The sequence below is a fragment of the Aethalodelphis obliquidens genome, unplaced genomic scaffold (assembly GCF_003676395.1).
Source record: "Aethalodelphis obliquidens isolate GAN/ISIS:26980383/991018 unplaced genomic scaffold, ASM367639v1 scaffold2, whole genome shotgun sequence".
Taxonomy (NCBI): Eukaryota; Metazoa; Chordata; class Mammalia; order Artiodactyla; family Delphinidae; genus Aethalodelphis; species Aethalodelphis obliquidens.
In genome coordinates this window covers 24,696,536-24,722,430 of record NW_020837946.1, presented here as the reverse complement: position 1 = coordinate 24,722,430, position 25,895 = coordinate 24,696,536, and the positions used below count along the sequence as shown (strand labels likewise).

Below are 25,895 nucleotides of genomic sequence, written 5' to 3'. Positions count from 1 at the left end.
AAGCATCAGAATACTATGAAGCCCCATTCACAATCTCGGACGGAGTCTACGGCTCTACTTTCTTCGTAGCCACAGGCTTCCATGGACTACATGTCATCATCGGATCCACCTTCCTCATCGTCTGCTTCATACGCCAAATAATATTCCACTTCACATCAAATCACCACTTTGGCTTCGAAGCCGCTGCTTGATATTGACATTTCGTAGACGTCATATGATTATTCCTCTATGTATCAATCTATTGATGAGGCTCATAGTCCTTTTAGTATTAATAAGTACAACTGACTTCCAATCAGTTAGTTTCGGTACACTCCGAAAAAGAACAATAAACCTCCTATTAACGCTACTAACGAATACAACCCTAGCCTTACTACTTATACTTATTGCTTTTTGACTCCCCCAACTAAACGTCTATGCAGAAAAAACTAGCCCTTACGAATGTGGCTTTGACCCAATAGGATCTGCTCGCCTACCCTTTTCCATAAAATTCTTCCTAGTAGCAATTACTTTCCTCCTCTTTGACCTAGAAATTGCTCTCCTACTCCCCTTACCTTGAGCAATCCAAACAAACAATTTAACAACAATACTTCTTATGGCCTTATTTCTAATCTCTCTACTAGCAGCTAGCCTAGCCTATGAGTGAACCCAAAAAGGCCTAGAATGAGATAAATATGATACTTAGTTTAAAGTAAAACAAGTGGTTTCGACCCACTAGACTGTGATCTAAACTCACAAGTACCAAATGTCTCTAGTCCACATTAATATTCTAATCGCCTTTACAGTATCCCTCACAGGCTTATTAATGTACCGATCCCACCTAATATCTGCATTATTATGTCTAGAAGGCATAGTACTATCATTATTCATCTTAGCAGCCCTCACAATCCTAAACACACACTTCACCCTGGCCAACATGATACCAATCATTCTCTTAGTATTTGCAGCCTGCGAAGCAGCTATCGGACTAGCCTTATTAGTCATAGTCTCCAACACATATGGTACTGACTATGTACAAAACCTTAACCTCCTCCAATGCTAAAATTTATTATTCCCACTATCATACTTATACCTCTGACTTGATTATCAAAAGGTAATTTCATCTGAATTAATACCACAGCCCATAGTTTATTAATTAGCTTTACAAGTTTACTTCTACTTAATCAGTTTAACGATAATAGTCTTAACTACTCTTTAACATTCTTCTCTGACCCCCTTTCCGCACCACTCTTAATACTAACAATATGACTCCTCCCCCTAATACTAATAGCAAGTCAATCTCACCTCATAAAAGAACCACTTGCCCGAAAAAAACTCTACATTACAATACTAGTCATACTACAAATCCTCTTAATTATAACCTTCACTGCTATAGAACTAATTATATTTTATATTACATTTGAAGCCACATTAATTCCTACTCTCATTATCATCACCCGTTGAGGCAACCAAACAGAACGACTTAACGCAGGACTTTATTTCTTATTCTACACACTCATAGGATCACTCCCTCTACTAGTAGCATTAACATATTTACAAAATACAGTAGGCTCCCTAAACTTCCTACTATTACAGTACTGAGCTCAACCATTATCAACCTCCTGATCTAACACTTTCATATGACTAGCTTGCATAATAGCCTTTCTAGTAAAAATACCCCTTTATGGATTACATCTTTGATTACCCAAAGCACACGTAGAAGCCCCCATTGCAGGCTCAATAGTCCTTGCAGCTGTACTACTAAAACTCGGAGGCTATGGAATACTACGAATCACATCAATTCTTAACCCCCTAATAGAACACATAGCCTACCCTTTCCTTGTATTGTCCCTATGAGGAATAATCATAACCAGTTCTATCTGCCTACGCCAAACAGATCTAAAATCACTAATCGCATATTCCTCAGTCAGCCACATAGCACTCGTCATTGCAGCTGTCCTTATCCAGACCCCTTGAAGTTACATAGGAGCTACCGCCTTAATAATTGCCCATGGTCTTACATCCTCTATACTATTCTGTCTAGCAAACTCAAACTACGAACGCATTCATAGCCGAACCATAATCCTAGCACGAGGCCTACAAATCTTTTTTCCACTAATAACCACTTGATGACTATTAGCATGCTTAACAAACCTCGCCCTACCCCCTACCATTAATCTGATTGGAGAACTACTCGTAATTATGTCAACCTTCTCATGATCAAACCTCACTATTATCCTTATAGGAGTAAACATTGTAATCACAGCCCTCTACTCCCTACATATACTAATCATAACACAACGTGGCAAACACACACACCATATCAACAATCTCACCCCTACTTTTACATGAGAACATGCCTTAATAGCCCTACACATTATCCCCCTCCTACTCCTGTCACTAAACCCTAAAATCATCCTAGGACCTCTTTATTGTAAGTATAGTTTAAAAAAACCATTAGTTTGTGAAACTAAAAACAGAAGATAAAACCTTCTTACTTACCGAAAAAGAATTGCAAGAACTGCTAATTCATGCACTCCACACTTAACAATGTGGCTTTTTCAAACTTTTAAAGGATAGTAGTTATCCATTGGTCTTAGGAACCAAAAAATTGGTGTAACTCCAAATAAAAGTAATAAACTTATTTACTTCTTCCACCCTACTTACACTACTTATACTAATCGCCCCCATTATAGCATCTAGTACAGACTTCTACAAAAACAATAAATACCAACATTATGTAAAAAACATAACCCTCTTTGCTTTCATCACCAGCCTGATCCCAATAATAATATTTATTCACACAAATCAAGAAGTACTCATCTCAAACTGACACTGAATCACCATCCATACTCTTAAATTAACACTCAGCTTTAAAATGGACTACTTTTCACTTATATTTATACCCGTAGCACTATTCATTACATGATCTATTATAGAATTTTCAATATGATATATGCACTCTGACCCCTACATCAACCAATTCTTCAAGTACCTACTCATTTTCCTCATCACTATACTTATCCTCGTCACAGCTAACAACCTCTTCCAATTATTTATTGGATGGGAAGGAGTAGGAATCATATCTTTCCTACTAATTGGTTGATGGTTCGGACGAACGGATACTAATACAGCCGCTCTTCAAGCAATCCTGTATAGTCGTATCGGAGATATTGGATTCCTTTTATCCATAGCCTGATTCCTACATAATTCAAATGCATGAGATTTACAACAAATCTTTACACTTAACCAAAATCCTCCAATCCTCCCTCTCATAGGACTTACATTAGCCGCAGCTGGAAAATCAGCTCAATTTGGTCTACACCCATGACTACCCTCAGCAATAGAAGGCCCTACTCCAGTCTCAGCCCTACTTCACTCAAGCACAATAGTCGTAGCAGGAATTTTCTTACTTATCCGCTTTTACCCTCTAACAGAAAATAACAAATTTATTCAAACAATAATACTTTCTCTAGGTGCCCTTACCACCCTATTCACAGCTATCTGTGCCTTAACCCAAAATGATATCAAAAAAATCATTGCTTTTTCCACCTCCAGCCAACTTGGCCTAATAATAATGACACTAGGCCTCAACCAACCACACCTAGCATTCCTGCACATTTGTACACACGCTTTCTTCAAAGCTATGCTATTCCTATGTTCCGGCTCTATCATCCATAATTTAAATAACGAACAAGACATTCGAAAGATAGGAGGATTATACAAAATCCTTCCCTTTACCACAACTGCCCTAATCATCGGCTGCTTTGCACTAACAGGAATACCATTTCTCACAGGATTCTGTTCTAAAGACCTCATCATTGAAGCCGCCACTTCGTCTTATACCAACGCCTGAGCCCTATTACTAACACTAATCGCCACCTCCATAACAGCTATTTATAGCACTCGCATCATTTTCTTTACTCTACTAGGACAACCTCGCTTCCCTCCCCTCATAAACACTAATGAAACTAACCCCATACTAATTAACCCCATTAAACGCCTATTAATCGGAAGCATCTTCGCCGAATTTATCCTCTCCAATAGCATACCCCCAATAAACATCCCTCTAATGACTATACCTCTATATCTAAAACTAACAGCCCTCATAGTAACAATTCTAGGCTTTATTCTCGCATTCGAAATTAACACCTACTCAAAAAACCTAAAATATCCCTACTCATCAGACTCTACTAAATTTTCTACCCTATTAGGTTACTTCCCTACAATTATACACCGCTTACCTCCCCATCTAATTCTAACAATAAGCCAGAAATTCGCAACCTCCTTATTAGACCTAACCTGAACAGAAACAATTCTACCAAAAACAACAGCTCTCATTCAACTAAAAGCCTCTACACTAACTTCAAACCAAAAAGGACTTATCAAACTCTACTTCCTATCTTTCCTTATCACTATAACCCTCACCATACTACTATTTAATTACCCCGAGTAATCTCCATAATAACCACTACACCAATAAACAAGGACCATCCAGTAACAATAACCAACCAAGTGCCATAACTATACAATGCAGCAATCCCTATAGCTTCCTCACTAAAAAACCCAGAATCCCCTGTATCATAAATAACTCAATCCCCCAACCCATTAAACTCAAATACAATATTCACTTTCCCGCCCTCTAAAACATACAATACCACTAATAACTCTAACACTAGACCTAAAAGAAATCCCCCAAGTACAACTTTGTTAGAAACCCAAACCTCAGGATACTGCTCAGTAGCCATAGCCGTTGTATAACCAAACACAACTAATATTCCTCCTAAATAAATTAAAAATACCATTAAACCTAAAAATGAACCCCCAAAACTAAAAACAATTCCACATCCTATAGCACCACCCACAATCAACCCTAAACCACCATAAATTGGTGAAGGTTTTGAAGAAACCCCCACAAGACTAATTACAAAAATAGTGCTCATAATAAAAACAATATATATTGCCATTATTCTCACATGGACTCCAACCATGACCAATGACATGAAAAATCATCGTTGTAATTCAACTACAAGAACCCTAATGACCAACATCCGAAAAACACACCCACTAATAAAAATCCTCAATGACGCATTCACCGACCTACCAACTCCATCTAACATCTCCTCATGATGAAACTTTGGTTCCTTACTAGGCCTCTGCCTAATCATACAAATCCTAACAGGTTTATTTCTAGCAATACACTACACGCCAGACACCTCAACTGCTTTTTCATCAGTCGCACACATCTGTCGAGACGTCAACTATGGCTGATTCATCCGCTACTTACACGCAAACGGAGCCTCCATATTCTTCATCTGCCTTTACGCCCACATCGGACGTGGTCTATACTATGGCTCTTATATATTCCAAGAAACATGAAATATTGGTGTACTGCTACTACTAACAGTCATAGCCACTGCATTCGTAGGCTACGTCCTACCCTGAGGACAGATATCATTTTGAGGCGCAACCGTCATCACCAATCTCCTATCAGCAATCCCCTACATCGGTACTACCTTAGTAGAATGAATCTGAGGCGGATTTTCCGTAGACAAAGCAACACTAACACGTTTTTTCGCTTTCCACTTTATCCTCCCATTCATCATCACAGCATTAGCAGCTGTTCACCTACTATTCCTACACGAGACAGGATCCAATAACCCCACAGGAATCCCATCCAACATAGATATAATCCCATTCCACCCTTATTACACAATTAAGGACATCCTAGGCGCTTTACTCTTAATCCTAGCCCTACTAGCACTAACCCTATTCACCCCTGACCTACTAGGAGACCCTGATAATTACACTCCAGCAAATCCATTAAGCACCCCTGCACACATCAAACCAGAATGATACTTCCTATTCGCATATGCAATCCTACGATCAATTCCTAACAAACTTGGAGGAGTATTAGCACTACTACTTTCCATCCTTATCCTAATCTTTATTCCAATACTTCAAACATCTAAACAACGAAGCATAATATTCCGACCCTTTAGCCAACTCTTATTTTGAACTCTAATCGCAGATCTCTTAACCCTAACATGAATTGGAGGCCAACCTGTAGAACACCCGTACATCATTGTAGGTCAATTAGCATCTATTCTATATTTCTTCCTAATCTTAGTGCTAATACCAACAGTCAGCCTTATTGAAAACAAACTCTTAAAATGAAGAGTCTTTGTAGTATAACAAAATACCCCGGTCTTGTAAACCGGAAAAGGAGAACCCCATTCCTCCCTAAGACTCAAGGAAGAGACATTAAACCTCACCACCAACACCCAAAGCTGGAATTCTACATAAACTATTCCTTGAAAAAGCTTATTGTACAATTACCACGACATCACAGTGCTACGTCAGTATTAAAAACAATTTGTTTTAAAAACATTTTACTGTACACATTACATAAACATACACGCATGCATACCAGTATTTAGTCTCTCCTTATAAATATTCATATATACATGCTATGTATTATTGTGCAAATGTAACCTTATTTGGAAAGGATCTTTGCAGATGTAATTAAGTTAAGGATGTCAAGATGAGGTCATCCTGGATGATCCAGGCAGGCCCTAAATCCAAAGACAAGAGTCTCTATAAGAGAAAATCAGAGAGATATTTGAAACACATAGAGGAGAGAGTCATGCAAAGATAGAGGCAGAGGTTGGAGTTATGCAGCCATAAGCCAAGGGACACCTGGGGTACAGGATGCTGGAAGTCACAAGAAAGGATTCTCCTCCAGAGGGAGTGATACCTTGATTTGCGTCTTCTGGCATCCAGAATTATGGGAGAATGTTTGTTGTTTTTAAGCCACCAACTTGTGGTTCTCTGTTTTAACAGCCAACAGGAAACTAATAGAGCTGCCAAATTAAAACCATTTTCAAAACAGTCTATTTTCATTGACATTAGGGAGTTGAAAGTTGGTAGAGTATTACTTAAATAAGATTACTGGGTTATGTTTAGGGTTAGAATTAAACCTGAAGATGTAGCAATGAGTTGAACTCATCATTCTCCCCAATTTATGCTCCCACCTTTATTTTCTGTCCCAGTGAGTGGTTTCATCATGTAAATAACAGCCTGAAGCTGAAATTTGAGAGTTTTACTGAGATATTTTCTTATCTCCATGTTTTGGACATTCTGTTGCTCCTTCCATCCACTTCTGCCCCCATTAGACTTCTTTAAACAGTATAACACCTTTTTTGTCTATGGAATATCCCCCTCCTTCCTCTGGTCATATTCACATTGTAATTTCCCTGTCCCTCAGACACCAGAATAATCATTCCATTGTATCCATTCACTCCCTTTTCAAAATCCTTACTAAATTTTCCTTGCCTACTGGCTAAATTTTACCTGCCCTAGAATGCTCTTAAAGGTGAAGTCCCAGATATCTCTCTGGCCTCTTTTCTGACCAAGTCAGAACAGAATTGACCTGGGCAGGCTTAAATGCCTCCCTGTGGGCTCCTGGAGTATCCAGAGACTTCTCTGTTACAGCATTTATCACATTGCTTATAACTCTCCGCCTCCCCTACCAGACTATGTCTCCCTTGAGGACAGGGATTAGGTATTATTTACTTTTTAATCCTCAGAAACCAGTACTACAGCAGGCGTCTCAAATCTAACTAGGATTCCATGGGTCTGAGAATACTCAGTAGGTATGTCCATTTGCAGGAAAAGAAAAGTATTATTATTCATTATTATTATTTTAACTTTCCAGGAGAAGACTGTGTATCTTTGAGAATGGCTAAGGAATACAGTGATGATTAGGCCAGGCCCAGGCATATAGAACTGGAAAAGAGTTTGAGGAACAAAGTGGAAGGATGTATCGTAAGCCACTCTAATGCTTGGGCCTGGGCAAGTACACTGGTTGTAATTTTAGAGCCTGGTAAGTGTACTGGGGCTTAAATAGTTTCCCCACCCCCTCCAAATTCATTCCCACATGAGCCTGTCAATGTGACATTTGGTAACAGAATTTTTACAGATATAATAAAGTTAAGACGAGGTCACACTGGATTAGAATGGGCCCTAAATTCAGTATGACTGGCATCCTTATAAGAAGAGGGAAATTTGGACACAGAGACACAGCCACACAGAGAAGACCCTGTAAAGATGGAGGCAGAGATTGGAGTGATGCCTCTATAAGCCAAGGAACTCCAAGGATTCCTACAAACACCAGAAGCCAGAAGAGGCAAGGAAGGAGTCTTCCCTAGAGCCTTTCATAGGACTACGGTCTGCCAACACCTTGATTTCAGACTTCTGGCCTCCAGAGCCATGAGAAAATAAATTTATGTTATTTTTAACCCACTCAGTTTGTGTTGCTTTGTTACAGCGGCCCTAGGAAATGAATATAATAACTAAACAAGATACTGAGAGCGGGGAAGAGCATTTTCCTTATTTCTACATGAAAAACAACTTGGACTTCATGCCAGTGAATTTCAGAGTTTCTACCTTCAGGAACACTGGAGAAAAAAATTCTTTTGATCCAGACTCAGCATTGTCACTGTGAATGCTGGCCAAAATAGCAGGTGTGAGATGCCATTTGTAAGTGGCTTTAAGAACAGCCAACGTTAACAAGGGAAGGTCAGAGGGGAAGATTATAGAATACTGTTATCATATATAGCCTATGTGACACATCTCTGGGGTCTTCCCAAAATAAGTAGACAAGATTTTTGAGGAGAGCTGTATGTCCTAATTAAACAGATCATGGTAAGAACCAATAGTTCACCTTTGGAAATGGCACTATATTAATATTCTTAGTCTAGCAAAAGTCTGGTTTGGTACATTGCTGACATTAAATAAGTGTTTGTTGAAATATTTATTTCATCATTCACATGAGGAAAGATAACAAGAGAGAGTTGCTAATACATAAGGAAGAAATTATTTTGAAAGGAAAATTTTCATTTTATGATAAGAATGCTATTGATTAATTCAACAAATATGTTGTGAGAACCTACTTCACAATACATGTTGGAGGAAGAGGAAGAAATTATGAAATACAAAAAGAAAGCAAATATGTTCTTTTGCCAGATGGTTCACTGTCTAGTTGGTGAGTCAGACACGAAAGCAAATAATGTTAATCGTATTTGCTTAGAGATATATACTAAGTACTTTGGAAGTCAAAAAGACAATCTGTAACTACTAAGGAAAACTTCTCAGAGGTGATATGTAAATTGCTTAATGAAAGTTTTGTATGTAGGAGTTTTCCATGAGAAGAGAATTTGCCATGACCTAGAAATATGAGAAACCATGGCATATTACATTATTTTGGTGGTATTAAGGTTTAGGGCTCATGAAAGAGAGATGCAGAATGTAAAATATCTATGCCATCCTTGAATTTCCACTATCTTGAGTCATCTCAATAAAAGTATGTGTGAGAGGTTGGATTAAAAGCAGAGAGAAATTTAAAATACTATTTCATTTTATCAAGGCAAAAATGTTAAAGACTAAGTAATTTGCCCCTTATTCATAATTGAAATATTTTCATCATTCGAAATTTCCCTGTAACAAAAATTATATGTATTAATGGATCTATAGTCCTTTCTCACCTACAGTCCCTTCTAAATTCTGAGTGAAAACATCAGGCAGGTTTAGTTTAAAATTATGGGTATGAGAACTAATATGTTATGTCTCTGATACAAGACCTCTCTAAAAAAAGTGAACAGAAAATCTGCAAAAGCTTGCTTGTCCATGTTTGCATCTCTCAAAATAGTATAAACTTTACTGAAAACTTAGGTAGGCAGTTGAATACAACAAATGATTGAGGACCTAGGAGAGGTCATATCAATGGGGGTAAGACAGCTAGGTCAAGGGCCTAGCTCTAGGAATGAAGATGAAAAACGTGGTTCAGGCAATAGCAAGAAAGAATCTTGATCCTGAGGATAAGAATTGCTGAATCTAAAGATCCTGATATATTTCTCTCAAAGGAGATGAATTAGTCTCTAAGTAACTTTAGTCAATCAAAAGGGACAGTTGTTAGGAATAAAATGAGTATTTAAAAATTGAAGAATCAAGGAGGCTTTATGGAGGAGGCATTATTTCATTTGGTTCTTCACTAAATTCATTATCCCCAATTTCTAGAAAGAAATCTAAAAGGACAAGGAAACTTATTAACATTGGGTCATCAACCACATAATTCAATCTTGAGAAATGACTCTCCCTATAAACAGACTGCTGAATTCTTTACTGAGAATTCACTAGGAAAATAAAAAAGATGCAATTCCAATCCTTAGTTAAGGACAATATTACAATAGATAGAATTCATGGCTCTAATTCTGAAGCTTTTCTACCCCTCTAGATCAAGGCAAGTGTAGATATGTTTTATTTTTAAGAATATATTTGTATATATATTATATATGTTTAAATAGTAAATGTGATATGGCTTTTGTGAGAGAGGAAGCATCAAGTGACGGAAGGCAAATAAATCTTTTCAGAAACAAATGCATTCAATAATAGCAAAGGGCATTTAGAAACTGAATAAGTAGACTTGCTTTTATACAAAATACTATTCTTTTTGAAGTTTTCACCCATGTAAAAGCTCCTTTTGTGAAACTAGGTTTTCATCATCTCCCACAGGCAAACTATAACATCAAGGAAATGTTTAAAACCCTCAAAATGGTCCCTTACAGCAAAACACTGAATATGCACGCAGCCATTCCTGCTACACTGATTTTAACGAGCTTGGGTTTTCACGTAACACATCATAAAACTATTATTATGGTGGCACCCGCTAGTGCTGCTCAAGTTTTAAGTACAAATCCATTGCAGAATCTACTCCTACCTGCTTGGAATGAAGCTCAAAACAACTTGCTTTAAAATAAAAGTATTTGTGTAGATACCCATCTTCAAATAGAAACAGGCTATGTAAAAAATGACTTGAAATTGGACAATTAAATTTATATTATTTAAGATGTAGTGCAGAGATCTGTATATAGAGGCCATAAAAAATAAGAGAATGTATATTTTATGCTATTGTAAACAGAGGGTCAATGACAAATATTTAGACATATATTATCTTTAGAGTATGATTACATTGATTAAATATGGGCATTGTTTCTTGAAAAGTATTTGGTCTCACTGAATTAGAAGCTCTGAACTAGAAGCTTTCCTCCACCCCAGAGAATAAAAGAGTATGAAAATTGTGGTGTGTGCAGTTCAGAACAATTCAAAGGTGACAGAAATTACTTGAGGAAATATAACACTCAGCTCAAGGGTCATAGAAAAGATTTTCTATCTTTATTTTTTATTATTTTTCCTGATTAAAATATAATCCATAATTGTAAAAATTACAAAGGAGACAGATATGAAGATATATATTTTCCTAATAATAAATATTGAAAATTATTTTATCTCTCAAACTCAGGCACAAATTATATTGACCTTTTTCTTTCCATACCTTTGCACATTCTAGTTCCTTAGTGGGAATCCCCTCCCTCTCTTCTTTACCTGATGAACTTACTCTCATCCACTGACACTTCTAGACAATACTCAAAATCTTTTTTTCCACTAGTGTACATTCCTTGTGTCTCTTTCAATACTGTTGACGTACTTTTACTATGTGTTACTAATAAAAATTCAATTATACATTCTCTACTAATTATATTATTAGTAATATTTAATGTAAAAATGTTATAATTTATAGAACACCTACACAGGCACAATATAAATTTTATGTATAATAGATTTCATCTAAATTATATATGTAATAGATTTCATCTAAATTATATATATAATTTAATCAGATTTTGAAAGTTAAGTAATTTACTTAAAGCCACACATCTTGCAAGTATTGATTTCCATATTTTCCTCTCTCATAAAACTGTCAATTCCCAGAAGTCTGAGAAAGCGTCTTAGTCTTTCTAATCCCTGGTAGGTTCTCAACAGACGTCAGTTAAATAATACATTTTCTATAAATGAACAATGGGAACCTATAACATTTTGAAAAATTAACTGAGAGTATTTCTTTTCCTTTTTTTTTTCTTTTTTTTTTTTCTTTTTTTTTTTGCGGTACACGGGCCTCTCACTGTTGTGGCCTCTCCCGCTGCGGAGCACAGGCTCCGGACGCGCAGGCTCAGCGGCCATGTCTTACGGGCCCAGCCACTCCGCGGCATGTGGGATCTTCCCGGACTGGGGCAGGAACCCGTGTCCTCTGCATAGGCAGGCGGACTGTCAACCACTGCGTCACCAGGGAAGCCCTGAGAGTATTTCTTGACGTATTTTAGACTTTAAATATATTACCTTTTAAAATTCTTCATAAAATAAGTATTTATTATTATTTACTTTGCTTTGTTAAGATTAGAGAACATGTCTAATTAAATGACATATGAGTATGGTACTTTTTCCAATCACTTCAGAAATTTATAAAATGTTCTCAGTATATAAGGGACTTAATCCTTAATATTTCTTGATTAATCTAAAAAGAGTTATCCATTTTCAAAACTAATCCTTCATTTCTTATAATATGTGCCAGATGTGAATGATATTGTTAAAGGAAACTTCTTGCTTGATTAATAATAATGGATAATATTTTTACAAATCAATTGATATGGGTCTTAAAAAGTTTGAGCATTCAATGTGTATTAGTTCATTTAATTTTTTAAACAACTCCAGTAAGTACTATTATTATCATCATTTGGCTAATGAGAAACTAAGTCACAGAAGAGGTAAGTAATTTATCCAAGGACACACTACTAGTTAGTGGCAAACCCAAGATTAGAACACAAGCAGTACAGCTCTAGAGTTCATACTCCTACCATCATTTTCTACTGCCTCTCACACCCACATCTCATTTCAACATGGAGACATAGTGTTTTGCCTCACTAAATAAATCCCATACTCTACAACTATTCTTTTTGCTTTGAAATACATAATCAATAGCAAACTCAATTCTTAAATACACAATCAACATGGAATTTAATTCTTAAACATGTGACTGGCTGTTAATAAATCATGAATAAAAGTTGAGTAAATAAACAAACACAATATTTTATTCTTCACTCTCTATTGATATCTAGCTTGTACCTTATAACTTGTTCTCCCCTTTTAAATATTTTCCTTCCTCTTCCAGTCCACAGCTAAGAGAGATATTTTTCTGAAATGCAAATCTGTTTCTTGCTTTATGTCTCCAATGACTGTCCACTGCCCTTGTGATACAGTCTGAACCCATGCCAGGGATTTAAAGGTAAGCAAGAAAGGTCTTATAAAATCAGATCAATGACCAACTCTCACACAGATCTTCCACTCACAACTTTGTGCCTGAATTGCCCTTAGGTCTATCCCTTTCCTAGAGTTCATACTCAAGAGTTCCCTCATTTATCATTTGGCACATGATAGTAATACTGTTCAAAGTTCTTTGTAATTATCTGCATCTGTCTTCCCCACATAATTTGAAGCTCCCTGAATATCTCTCAATGCAACAACTCAAATGAGGGTAGTGCCCATAACCATCAATCTTAAACTCATTCCAGCTCTCTCCCTATCTCCACTCCAGTACCTAACATTTCCAACGGGAGGATGATTCCCCTGCTCTCTAGATAACCTTTCAAGTGCCATTACTTGAGGCTCTTTGACCTTGGTTTCCCTGGCCTTGAATAGTTCTGGAATGCAAGGTCACAAGGATGTGAGATAATCTTTCTAAATTCCACATATCTAATGACAACACAACACATTTTTAAGCAGTCGACTGCCTCTAAATTTTTTTTAACCAAAATAGAGTATTTCCTAAATAAAGGTGAATATCTATGTTTAGATTTTTAAGACCTAGAACTTCTGATTTAGTTTTTCATCTTATAAGTAAGTAAGAAGTAAGTAAATAAATAAATAAAATGCATCGCTACCAGATACATTGGCTGCCAGGAATGAATAATGTATTAGAGAAAATACAATGTAAATGTCTGTGGTTGCTAAACAGTTCTTTCAACAATGGCCTGAGATGTTTTTAAACTGTTTTTTTTTTTTTCAATTTATATGACCCCCCACTTGGTTTTCATCAAGTTCACATCAGGGGAACCCTCGGATAATCAGATAGAAACAGGTCTAGCATAGGAAAAGCTCAATAACCAGCGGGAAGCAGACCCAAATCCATAATAACCAATGAAAATCTGACTCAAATCAAAGTAAATAAACTATCAAAAATTTTAAAAGAATAAAATAGGAGGAAACAGGAAACAATTCGAAATAATCACTGTTAATTACAGGGAAATAAGTTCACATTAAAAACTCTTAGATTTGATTATTCTGGAACATATTCACATGTTTTGTTTTTGTTAAATTTATGAAGAGTAATCTAATAGCATATCACACAAATTTTAAAAAATCTAGTATCAAATATGAGTTAACATGGTTTAATTTTTGTCCTCTAAATCAGATTTAAAATTATTTTAAGTAAATAGGTTTTTGTCTGATTTGAAGATTAGAGATGGGGTAGGAAAGTCTGTCTTTCATATGCATGATGAAAGACTCCTAGAAAAATACGGCCTATGATTTATATTTTCAGCTAATAAGATTTTTACACAGCAGTGTAACCCACATATTCTTATTTACAAGAAAATAATGATTTGGCTTATTTTTCATGGAAAATTTGTTTTACTGTATTTTATTCCACAGTAGTTCTCAATCTTTTCCATTCTAGCATCTTTGGTGGCCTGTGGAAAGATCCCAGTTATACTGGGATGGTGCCTGTGTGTGTGGCTCAAAGAAGCTCATGCAAAATGGGTAGTTATATGTTTTATAAATAATATTTTACTATGCTCCATACCACTTATTTGTTAAGAATAGAAATAATATATATTTCCCCAAGGAATTATTTAAGAATGATGTACAGTCCAAGAAAATACATTTTATTACCTGCATAGTACCCGTAAGACCACACATGTTAAGTTCCTTACATAATATTGAAAGACTGCTTTTAAACTTGTTTGGGTTCTTTCTTTCCCCAAAATAAACCAAATTTCAGGTAAACTGCATATTTAATAATTTTAGGGACTTTATTAACATTAAAAAATGTAAAGAGGATGATCACTCCTCATTGATGTTTTCCATGCATCTCAAACCTTATAATAGTAATAAGAATGACAGCTCTGAGCCAGTGCTACATATCTGTCTATAGTAATCCATAAAACAAGCTCAAAGATAGATATTATGCCCATTTGATAAATGAGAAAAGGCTTAGAGAAGTTAAATACCTCATTTAGAGACACTATGCAAAGCAAGATGAATTTTAATTCAGTTCTGAATGTGAAGGTCATGGATTTTCCAGCAAACAATGTTGACAAACATGTAAATTAATATTTACCCTATATCTACTGTGTATCAGGTATTTTCAAGAAGACTTTCATGAAGTTTTACACATCAGCCAAGACTCTTAGCACCTGGAAATGACTATTACATATTAAATAATAAATCCCAAATAAAAATCTGCATGATGGTGCCTCCACTCTGGCCCACAGTGAATCTATCTCAAAAGAATTTGTCCAGACTTCCCTGGTGGCGCAGTGGATAAGAATCCGCCTGCCAATGCAGGGCACATGGGTCTGAGCCCTGGTGCGGGAGGATCCCACATGCTGCAGAGCAACTAAGCCCGTGCACCACAACTACTGAGCCTGTGCTCTAGAGCCTGTGAGTCACAACTACTGAGCCCACGTGCCACAACTACTGAAGCCCAGTGCCTAGAGCCTGTGCTCTGTAACAAGAGTAGCTACTGCAAGGAGAAGCCCATGCACCACAACGAAGAGTAGCTCCCGCTTGCCGCAACTAGAGAAAGACTGTGCACAGCAACGAAGACCCAAAGCAGCCAAAAATTAATTAATTAATTAATTTAAAAACAAAAGAATTTGTCCAAGTATAAATATTTCCTCTGGAGTTTTAGTAATAACTATTACTACTGGTTGCTAATGAATATTAGAGACTTTTACTTTTGATATCTCATTTAGACTGAAGAAGAGGATTTTTCAATGTAGAAGAAGGTTAGTGGCATTCTTCTGCATGGTTCACTAAAGAGGACAATAATATGAGAGACTAACTAACATTGTATTTAGCTTGAGTCAAGAACCTTGAATGGAAAATAGAATTTATGGTTAAAAGAAACATGGCTAACCTACAAGTTGCTGTGAAGGATTTACCACTAACCCAGGAAGAACAACAAGTGATATGAAAGATGTTTCATTAAATACTTAAGGAATATGGTGACTAAAGACCCAGAGTCTCTAGTCCCAAACATGGGATTTTACACATTGAATAACTCTCTCATTTTTGGCTTTACTCTGAGATAAAGTATACATGGGTCTAATTAGCTATCCTATTCCCCTCCCTCGCAGATCTTCTGGAGTGCTCCATTTTCCAATTATCTTTGGCTTTGAGACAACTTAATGACATCAAAACATTGGGTCACACACCAAATATGACCTAAGGATTCTATACTGAGAAAATATTCTATCTTATTGTATTAATAGTAACTTAGTATATGAAGACCTTAAGGTATATGTTAGGGACCTAGGTCTTAAAGTCTATTTCATTGTTTCCTAATTTTTGTTGAATTCATAGATCTCTTTGAAAAGCTATTAAAATCTACATACATGTATATGTGAGACACAGAGAAATTCTTGTACTCAGTGAAATTTACATGTAGTTTCAGAAGATTCATGGAACTCCTTGAGCATGACTAGAGATGTTAATTCCAGACCTTCTGGGTCCATATTCATCAGTTCTATTCTTACCTTTCTTCCTAAGAATAATATGATATGGGGTCATGGATGAATCTCTTATTCTGAAGTTAAAAATAAGCTAGACATACAGCCCATGTTTAATGCTAAGTGTTCTAGCCATCAACGCAAAAAGGTAACTTAATCACATATATAATTCATAAGGTAAATTTAAACTATAAAGAATCATCTCTTTGTTCAGGAAAGCATAATTTCTGACAACAGAAAAGTGATTCTCACATGTCCTCATGAAGAAAATTCTATGTTATCTAATAAATGAATATTGTCATCCACAGTATCCTTATTGTACAGATATACCCACAGAGCATGAGATGCATGCTTGTTGCTTGGGGTTTAAGATAAAGTGCTTTGTTTTGTTTTGTTTTGTTTTGTTTTGTATTAAAGCAAAGGAGTTCTGCTTATTTTGGGAGTAAGATTTTTTTCAAAGTTCAGTAGAAGTTTGAACTAGTCAATAATCCTACATTTTGTCTGTCTTTTCCCTCTAAGAAAAATACTAACTTCAATATCCTGAGACTATCTTAAAACCTATCATGCAGTAGAGGTTCATAAATATTTGTTTATTACTTGAGAGAGTGACTCCTAGGAATTACCAGCCTTCTTACTTGTTTGAATTCCCAGACTCAGTAAATCTTAGGTCATTTTATAAGGAAAATATGTCTCTATTAAATTTTTCTAATGTTTCCTTGAGATTTTCAACACAGTTTTCATAATTAAGCCAGGTTAATTTATACACCTATAAGTATATAGCTTTACTCTTCCCATTACTTATATTCATGCAAATCAAAACCAGAAGACTTTACCAAAATGTTGTCTCTATCTGTAACCCCAAGATCCTCAAGGTTCTTATAATTCAAATAGCTTCTTATAATTTAAGTAACTAAAACTAACAACATTTTTAAGTGCCACCAATTTCTTTCAACACAACTTTCTACCTACTGTCTCTGTTGTTATTTTGTTGATCTTTGTCTTCCACTTGTTATTTATTTACATTCATTCAACATGCAATTTGTGTCACAGAAGCAATGTCTTTTTTCAAGTTTCCATTTTGGTGCGATTTTATTGTCTAATCAAGAATTATTCTATGACTTATGACTGAAAACTTAGATATCTGTTTTAATTCACATTTCATACTATTAGATTTTTTTGTTTTTCTGAAATCATAATGTATTCATGGGTACCCTGGATCACACAGATTCCACATATTTTGATTCCCAGTCTATGGGTCTAGTTTTAGAATATGGTCACCATAATTATATAGCATTTTCTAAAATGTTTTAGAAATCTCTCATTCCTGAGAGATGCTTACTTTTCTAATTTCACCTTTTTATAATTTTAACCTAGAAATATGATGAAAAATATCACTATACCTTTGGAGTTCTTACTTAATAGTGATTTGACTTAACTGAATCTCCTTACAAGAGTAATAAAGTTTTTATTTAGTCCTTCAGAAGAAGAAAAGTTGGAAATAGCAGAAACTTAACATTAATAGTATATATTTTAGTAAATTTTTGCATGTGTTTATTTTGTGCATATATTTAATTAACAAAAAGAATAAAATAACATTTTTATTGGTTTTTAACATTGTAGAGGTGTTTATTGACTTGACTTTAATTTTTTTATTAATCTTTATTGAAGTATAGTTGCTTAACAATTTTGTGTTAGTTTCTGCTATACAGAAAAGTCAATCAGTTATACATATACATATATTCCCTCTTTTTTTTAGATTTCCTTCCCATTTAGGTCACCACAGAGCATTGAGTAGAGTTGACTACTAAATTTTGAATTAACTTTTCTTATAAAGCCTTTCATTAAACTGATCTTTAACAGACTGTTTTCTATACTTGAACAATCCCTGCTTATCATTTGAAGTTTCTTGGCTAGTATATTTTTAAGACATAAATATCTGAAAATATTGTCTCATAGGTATGTGTATAGTTATTTGAATGATGCCTAGGCCTCAATAGATAATTCCAATGGCATTCAAAAATGACCTTCTAAATGGTTTTATTTGAGGGAAGATCAAATGGGTGTTTTGTTTATTTTGTATTATCCTGTCTCAAAATTTATTATATGACTGAAATGGTCACCTAAGAAATAATTCATTTCTCCAGATTAACAACACATTCTTTTGAAAGCCAAATTCTGCCTGTGCTAACATATTCTCACCTTTGTGTAAATTTATACAATTAGATGAGAGTTCTTAAAAATTACTTGATATGGATATTAGTGGGGCCATCTTGATGGAGGGGTAACAATACAGAGATATAGAAGTTTGAGGCCTTTTAATTTTTTACATTATTATTTTACTATTTATTTACTTATTTTCTCATTCACACATAACTTAGAGCTTAGGGATTTTCACAAGAAAATCTCTGTCATGGAATATCTGCCTAGGCAGGGCAGAGGAAAATGTAAAATTATGGAAGAACTGTTTACTCTGGAGATCTCTAGTCTGGATACGGGCCATCATATAACTCAAGCTTTTATGCCCATCAGATGAGTTATATTCATATCTCAGCATAAGTTCTAAACCTCGAAATTCTTTTACTACTTAATATTTTAGTCCATTGTATTTCATTTTGAAATTTAATAACTAATATCTTTCCCAGTTCCAAAATTCTATGATCCATCATCTTCTTGGATGGATTATTCTTTTTTTTTTTTTCCCCTCTTTCTTTCTCACATACACATGGATGAGACAATATTTCCAGACATTAATCTCTTAAAAATGCACTAGCCAAGAACCTTTAAATGGCAGATGGGGATGGCTCAAGTACAGAAAACAATCTGTTAAAGATCAGTTTAATAAAAGAGTTTATAAGAATTAATTCAAAAATTAATAAACAAATCAATAAAAGTCTCTAAAATAATAAAAATAATGCAATTAATCGTTCAGTCTCTGTTTATTAATTAAACATAGTAAAATAAACAAGCACACAAAATTTACTGAATGTATAATATCATTGTAAAATTTCTGCAAATTCCAACTTTTCTTTTGAAAGAAAGAAAAAAAAATACTATTACTTTGATAAGAAGTCAATTAAGTCAAATCACACCACAGGTATCTGAATAGCAGTGACACCTGTATTAGGACAGAAGCATATAGGTTCTTAACAATGCCTAGAGAATGAAGATGTGTTTGTGATGATTTTTAGGGCAGAAATATAAAATATACAACAAAACCAGACCCGAAAATTCTGTTGTTTTTTTTTTTAGGTGAAGCACATCAATTATAATTTCTGGAAAGTAATCAAATAAAACAAGTGACTCCCCTTATAGCACAAATAGCGGTCACTTGTCTTTCATCCCTAAAATTCTAATTAGATAGTTTTCCCTTGTCTTTTTTCCCCATCTTTTCTCCCTTTGTCTCTCACATATACACATCTTTTGGGTGTGAGCCAATTTAACTCTGTATTTCAAACTGCATAATCAGGCATAGCTGGACACAGAATATTTCAGTCTTTTATCAAGAACATATTGTTTTAACCTAAATGAAACACCTGCAAAGAGATTCTAAACAGAATATTCTCAGGTTCTATACCTGGCTCTTTCCTTCTACACTCTTTCTCCTTTTCTGATTTAACTATTTTCATTTACAAAATAGGTTATGTTTCTTCAAAATAACTTTTTGCAAAGTATCCTAAAAGCAAAGAGAACTTTAACTTTATATTTAACATTATTTCCAGTAATATCATCTCCCTTATTTACAGGACTCCCAGAAAATCAATCATAATAACCAATGAACTCAAAGAAAATCCTTTATTTAACCATGACTTATGTTCACATACAAGTTCTAAGACAGAAAGGGGGCTCAAGTTGTTCCTTAGATCTTCTTATTTTTTAGAATCCCTTGCCAAATTTCTTGTAAGTCATTTTGACATTCAAAAGGATCTAGATCAAAAAGGTTCTGTTTCTGTTTCCAAAATCATTTTTTTTCTTTTACTTTTACTGACATTCCAACAACACCTATCACTTCCTACTCACCTCTAACTCTCTTTATGAGTTGGCCTTCATATCTGTGGATAAATCAAGTGACACATTCAACCACATAAAAAGGGAAAAGAGTCAAGCATTCAGACAAAAAGGATTTACTGGCCTAACACCAGCCCTAAGATCTGCCCTCTAGAGAACAAGATTTTAGTTGGAATCCAGTGTAATGTGAATATCAATATGTGCGGAAAGATCAAGGTGTGACAGTAACCTAAGACCTTGTTGGATCCAGGACAATGTAGGTTTAAATTGCTATGTGATATTAAACTAATTGTTAAGATTCCCTGAGTTGTCTTCATTATAATAAAGGACTATTGATATTTTCTTTAAAGCGTTATTCTAAGGCCAACATGTAACATTAATGTAAGGATATAATAGGTACCTAATAAATGGCATCTAATTTGTCCATATTAAAGCTGTTACAATAGACATACTGGCACAAAGTAATGCATGATAAAATTCTTGAAGAATGAATAGTATTTATAGAGTAAAATATGGGCATTTAGATTAATTGGTGCACTTAAATTATATCACTCATTTTTAATACTACACCAATTAGGAAAAGGCACCTGAAAGGTGTTCAGATAGTAACTTAATTTACAGAATACTACCTGAGTATCAGCATAGCATATTTTAAAGTATTGTTTTTTGCTCAACAGCCAAGAAATAATGCCAGAAAAATGGTTTCAGTCATATTGCTTTGTGTGTGTCTGCATTTAAAAGAGAAGTAGAGAAAATCTTGTCCAAAGAGAAATTGTTTTTAAAAATGCTGATCCTCCAAGTACACTCCTGATAAAGGCAGATAACTTCCTTTGTCCACTATATCACTAGAAAATGTGAACAGTTCATTTGAACATGTAAGATTTTTTTCTCATTGATGCAAAATCATTCAACTTTATTCCTTTTGCATTAATTACATCGTATGTCAAAGTATTAGTTTATCAAGAACGTCTCAACTTAGGCAATCAAAGCTTACATGAGAAAAATATTCCAGTTGATAACTAGTGAATATATTAATATTCCTCTCTATTTTTAGGGCAGATCATGGGTCATCTACAGAAAAATCCCTAAGTTAAGTTCATGTGCCAAAATTCACAGAAACTCTTCTTTTAGTCAAAACACATATACAGCTATACTATTTTGAAATGCCACCCTAGAAAATAATTTGCCACTTTCTGTGTAACTTGGGGCAAACATTTGTACCTTTCTCAATCTTAATACCAATTCAACTGGAATCAAAATAAATAGTGGATGTATAAAGGCTTTGAAAACTATATAACACTATACAAATACTATTATTATTAATGCTAAGTGGATATGTAAACTAGAATAATCAATAGTCTTAAGGTAAAATGTGGTGATAAAAAAATTAAGAACATGCAAAAAAATAGGCCTTTAAAAATAGCCATAATACCTGCTCAATAAATGTTTATTGAATAAAATAATGAATGAATGTGAGTAAATGAATCAGCATAAAACATATCTGAATGAAGATGTCACAAACATAAGTTTCCAGTCATCTTAATGGGTTCTGATAGTGAAGTTTACATATTGAAAGTTGTCTTGATATTTTTATTTAAAATAATAAACAGAATATTCATCTTTGACCTCCACTGTACAATATTTTATACATAGATATCACACCCCTTATAAAAATTTCTGGAAAGCATATTTAATGAGCTGATGAACAAATTCTTAACATGGAAAAACAAATTTTAAGCCTACTCTTTTGTTAGTGGTCACATTAATATTAAATTATTGTAGACACACCATTTAAGTTGTATCAAAAACTTTCTCAGTGATAATTACTAAAAATCAGTGACACTGTGTACATGGTCCTAAATGATGGATATGTTCTTTCCAAACTGAATATTATCCTCTTCTCAGATTATTGAATCATATATTTTTCAATATTGTTGTTTGAGTTATATGTTTGCATTAACCCTTCCTAGAAGAAACATATGCCAATGGCTGAAATTCAGTTCAATTGCACAGTCTCAGGTAGTATCTTGAAGCATGATTTTTAAGCATAACCTGTGTTTCAACACAAATAAAACCATAAGCAAGTCTTCCTAGCATTTTCTAAACTAATTTTTCAACAAGGTAAAGAAAGATATGTTCATTAAAATGATGAAGCAAAATTACATTTTCATAAAAAAAACATGGTTAGTAATATTAGAATATTTAATTGATACTAACAAAAATTAATTGATACTAACTATAATCCCTAATATTTGTTTTTACAAATTGTTGTGCCATGTAGCAACATCCCATTTAAGGCACACCCACATTAGGTATGCAGTGCAGGTATTATGTCTAGTTCATTCATCTAAAATGGGAGGTAATATCTGCACTAGTTGATATTCTGAACCTCTGGTTTTTTCATGTGTAAGTTGAGGTTAATTGTAAACAAACATTTTAAGAACTCATTAAATTTAGCCATGGAAAGCACAATGTTGGTAAGATTATATATAATTTCTGTTGTTATATATTAATGCATATACCCACTGATACAATAACAGTCTTCAGGCTTTTTAGTGGTATTCACATGATCAAAAATTCAGAAGTCTTATTAGGTTTTGGGTTTTGTTTTTAATTTTATAGAAGTGGGAGAGTTGATTCCTTTATCTATTTAATTATATACTTTCACACATACAAGAGAGATCCAAAACACAGATAAATATATTTTTTAGGCAAAGTTAACAGATACAAACATGTCGTTCATCATTGATCAATTTTGCAAATCAGTGAGATTATGGATACTTAGAGGTCTGGAGAATTTTTGAGAACAAGGAGTGAGTTTGGTATATAAATTCTAACTCTTTGGCTTTGGTTTCCATCATGCTTGATCACTCAGTTTCCATTGAATCAGTTGCCTGAATAGAGAATATACTTGCGTGGTGATAGTTATAACATTATAAACGTCCGGAGTTCGCTCCCTTAACCAGAAAAAATCTGGATAGATCTGGGATTTGCATAATTGTCCTTAGGATTGCAATGATTCTGTTTCTTTCTGAACATAAGCCACTTTGCAGCTCTGTCTTTCTTATTTCCTTTCTCTCTCTCACTTCATTTTTAATTTTTCTTGCATCTGAGTCATGTGGTTTGAGCAGAAACTTCCACAACTGTGGAGTATCCTGAATATTGTCCTTGAAGGGACACAGGGACAGGGACTCAATGCACAACCTGCAGCCATCAAAATCTAGGAAATCTCTGCATTTCTTCAAAACTTGTGATTGCATGGAGCTCAGGAAAGTTCAGCAATAGGAAATGAGGGCAATTGCTACTCGCTCTCTAGCAACTAGCAGACAGCAACTCTGGAATTGCTCTGTGAATACCAATAATTCCTTCAACTAATCAGCAGTGTCCCTGATTTCTTTTTTAGTTTCAAGTTCTGTGGGTTCTGTGATGCTCTGTCAGATCAGTAAGACAAGTACAATCTTGTGACACACCAGGGGACTGACAAATTAGTCCCTCTGATTTCTGTAATTCTCCAAACCCCTTGAACTAAGGAAATGGCTAAGCCAAACTCTTCACAAATATGTCCACAACCTAACCAACTCGCTATGTTAAAGGAAGTTAAATTGTCATACTCAGCTTTACCTTTTTGTAAATATCCCTGCTTGGCAATGGTTAAAGGGCAGAAAGATAATTATGATTTCATCCTTCTATATTTTGTGAAAAGAACCCTGACTTTTAAATTTCAGAAAGACAAATTGTCTCATAAATGATGCAATGGAAATTGGACAAAAAGCCTACTCAGTTGGTTTTAATAAACTATGGAAACTATTTTTGTTTTGTTTTCCATTCTAGGCAGGGGAATCCAGCTTGTTTCAAGGGCGGTCACCACTACTTTTAAGAGCTACTGCATCGTAAAGTTAAAAGGCAATATGCAGGGATGGCATCGGCAAAACTGGGAAATGGTTCCTTTTAGTTTCATCAATCTCCTCAATTTGTGCCCTTTCTCCCCTTTTCTCCCCTTTAATATCACAACACACTCAAATTCTATACACTTTCTTTTCAACACGTGATTTAAGGAAGTGACCGCTTTTAAGAGCATTCACCTTTTTTAAAAGATTTTTTTGATGTGGAGCATTTTTAAAGTCTTTATTGAATTTGTTACAATATTGCTTCTGTTTTATTGTTTTGGTTTTTTGTCCTTGAGGCATGTGAGATCTTAGATCCCCAACCAGGGATGAAACTCACACCTCCTGCATTGGAAGGTGAAGTCTTAACCACTGGACTGCCAGGGAAGTCCCCAAGAGCATTCACTTTTATACAAGGCCAAGCAGACTTAGCCAAAAGCAATTTATGTCTAAATGTGAAATTTTATTGCAAAAAGTAAGTAGGTGGGAGAGGGACATTCTAGAATAGGATCTTACTGGCAGCTTTCCACATTCACATTTAGTAGCAGTTTTGAATAACACCCAAACATAACTAATGTCTACTGTTTAAATTACAAATGTATTGATATCTGTATAAGATTTTCTAGGAGTCACATTTTAAAAAAATAATTCAAGATTATTTTGGAGGCTTACCTTCCTATGGCAGTCGGTACGTACAAAGACACGATTTCTAAATATTCATGATATCGTGCTTTCTACAGTTTGCAAATCTAGGTTATAGATTTTAAAAGACAAGAATGCTGGCTTGATTCAGATGCATTCACCTCTCGTAGAGTCTTCCAAAAGTTTACTTCTAATCTTGTATTTTATTTGTACTCATACTTCTGAGGCTTCATATCGATGTGTCTAAACATTTTCTTAAGCTCACCTATGTATTTAATGCTCAGGATAATATAGTGTTTAATCTGTATCATATCTGAAATGATGGGACAAAATTTTTAGATTAAATTCTACAATTCCTTCTCCAACAAGCATTGTCATTTGCTTCTTATATTCCCTGCCTTAATCTGCATTTCTCTGTCCTATATTATTTTGCAGGTTGTATATTGTGCTATTAAGTGATGCCATTCATGTATAATAAGCTGTGAATATTTCATGTAAATAGTACTTATTGGGCTTGTACAGAGAACAACTTGCATTGTGGCTGTAGTAGTATCCCTGGATACTACATACCCAGATCACAAAACTCAGAGCTTTGATTTGTTCATTATTTGATATAAATGATTTCCCTCTTCACCCCATATACATTAAATCATTTAATCCTATCAAGCCTACTTCAAAAGCAGTTTCCTGTTTCTCCCTTTCTTAT

The 25,895-nt window shown here is 34.7% G+C and overlaps 1 protein-coding gene across 4 annotated transcripts in view; it reads right to left on the bottom strand.

Moving 5' to 3' along the window:
* ERBB4 (erb-b2 receptor tyrosine kinase 4) overlaps positions 1-25,895 on the bottom strand; it is a 1,127,099-nt gene that overhangs the window by 584,002 nt on the left and 517,202 nt on the right. The gene's annotated exons all lie outside the window — the stretch shown is intronic.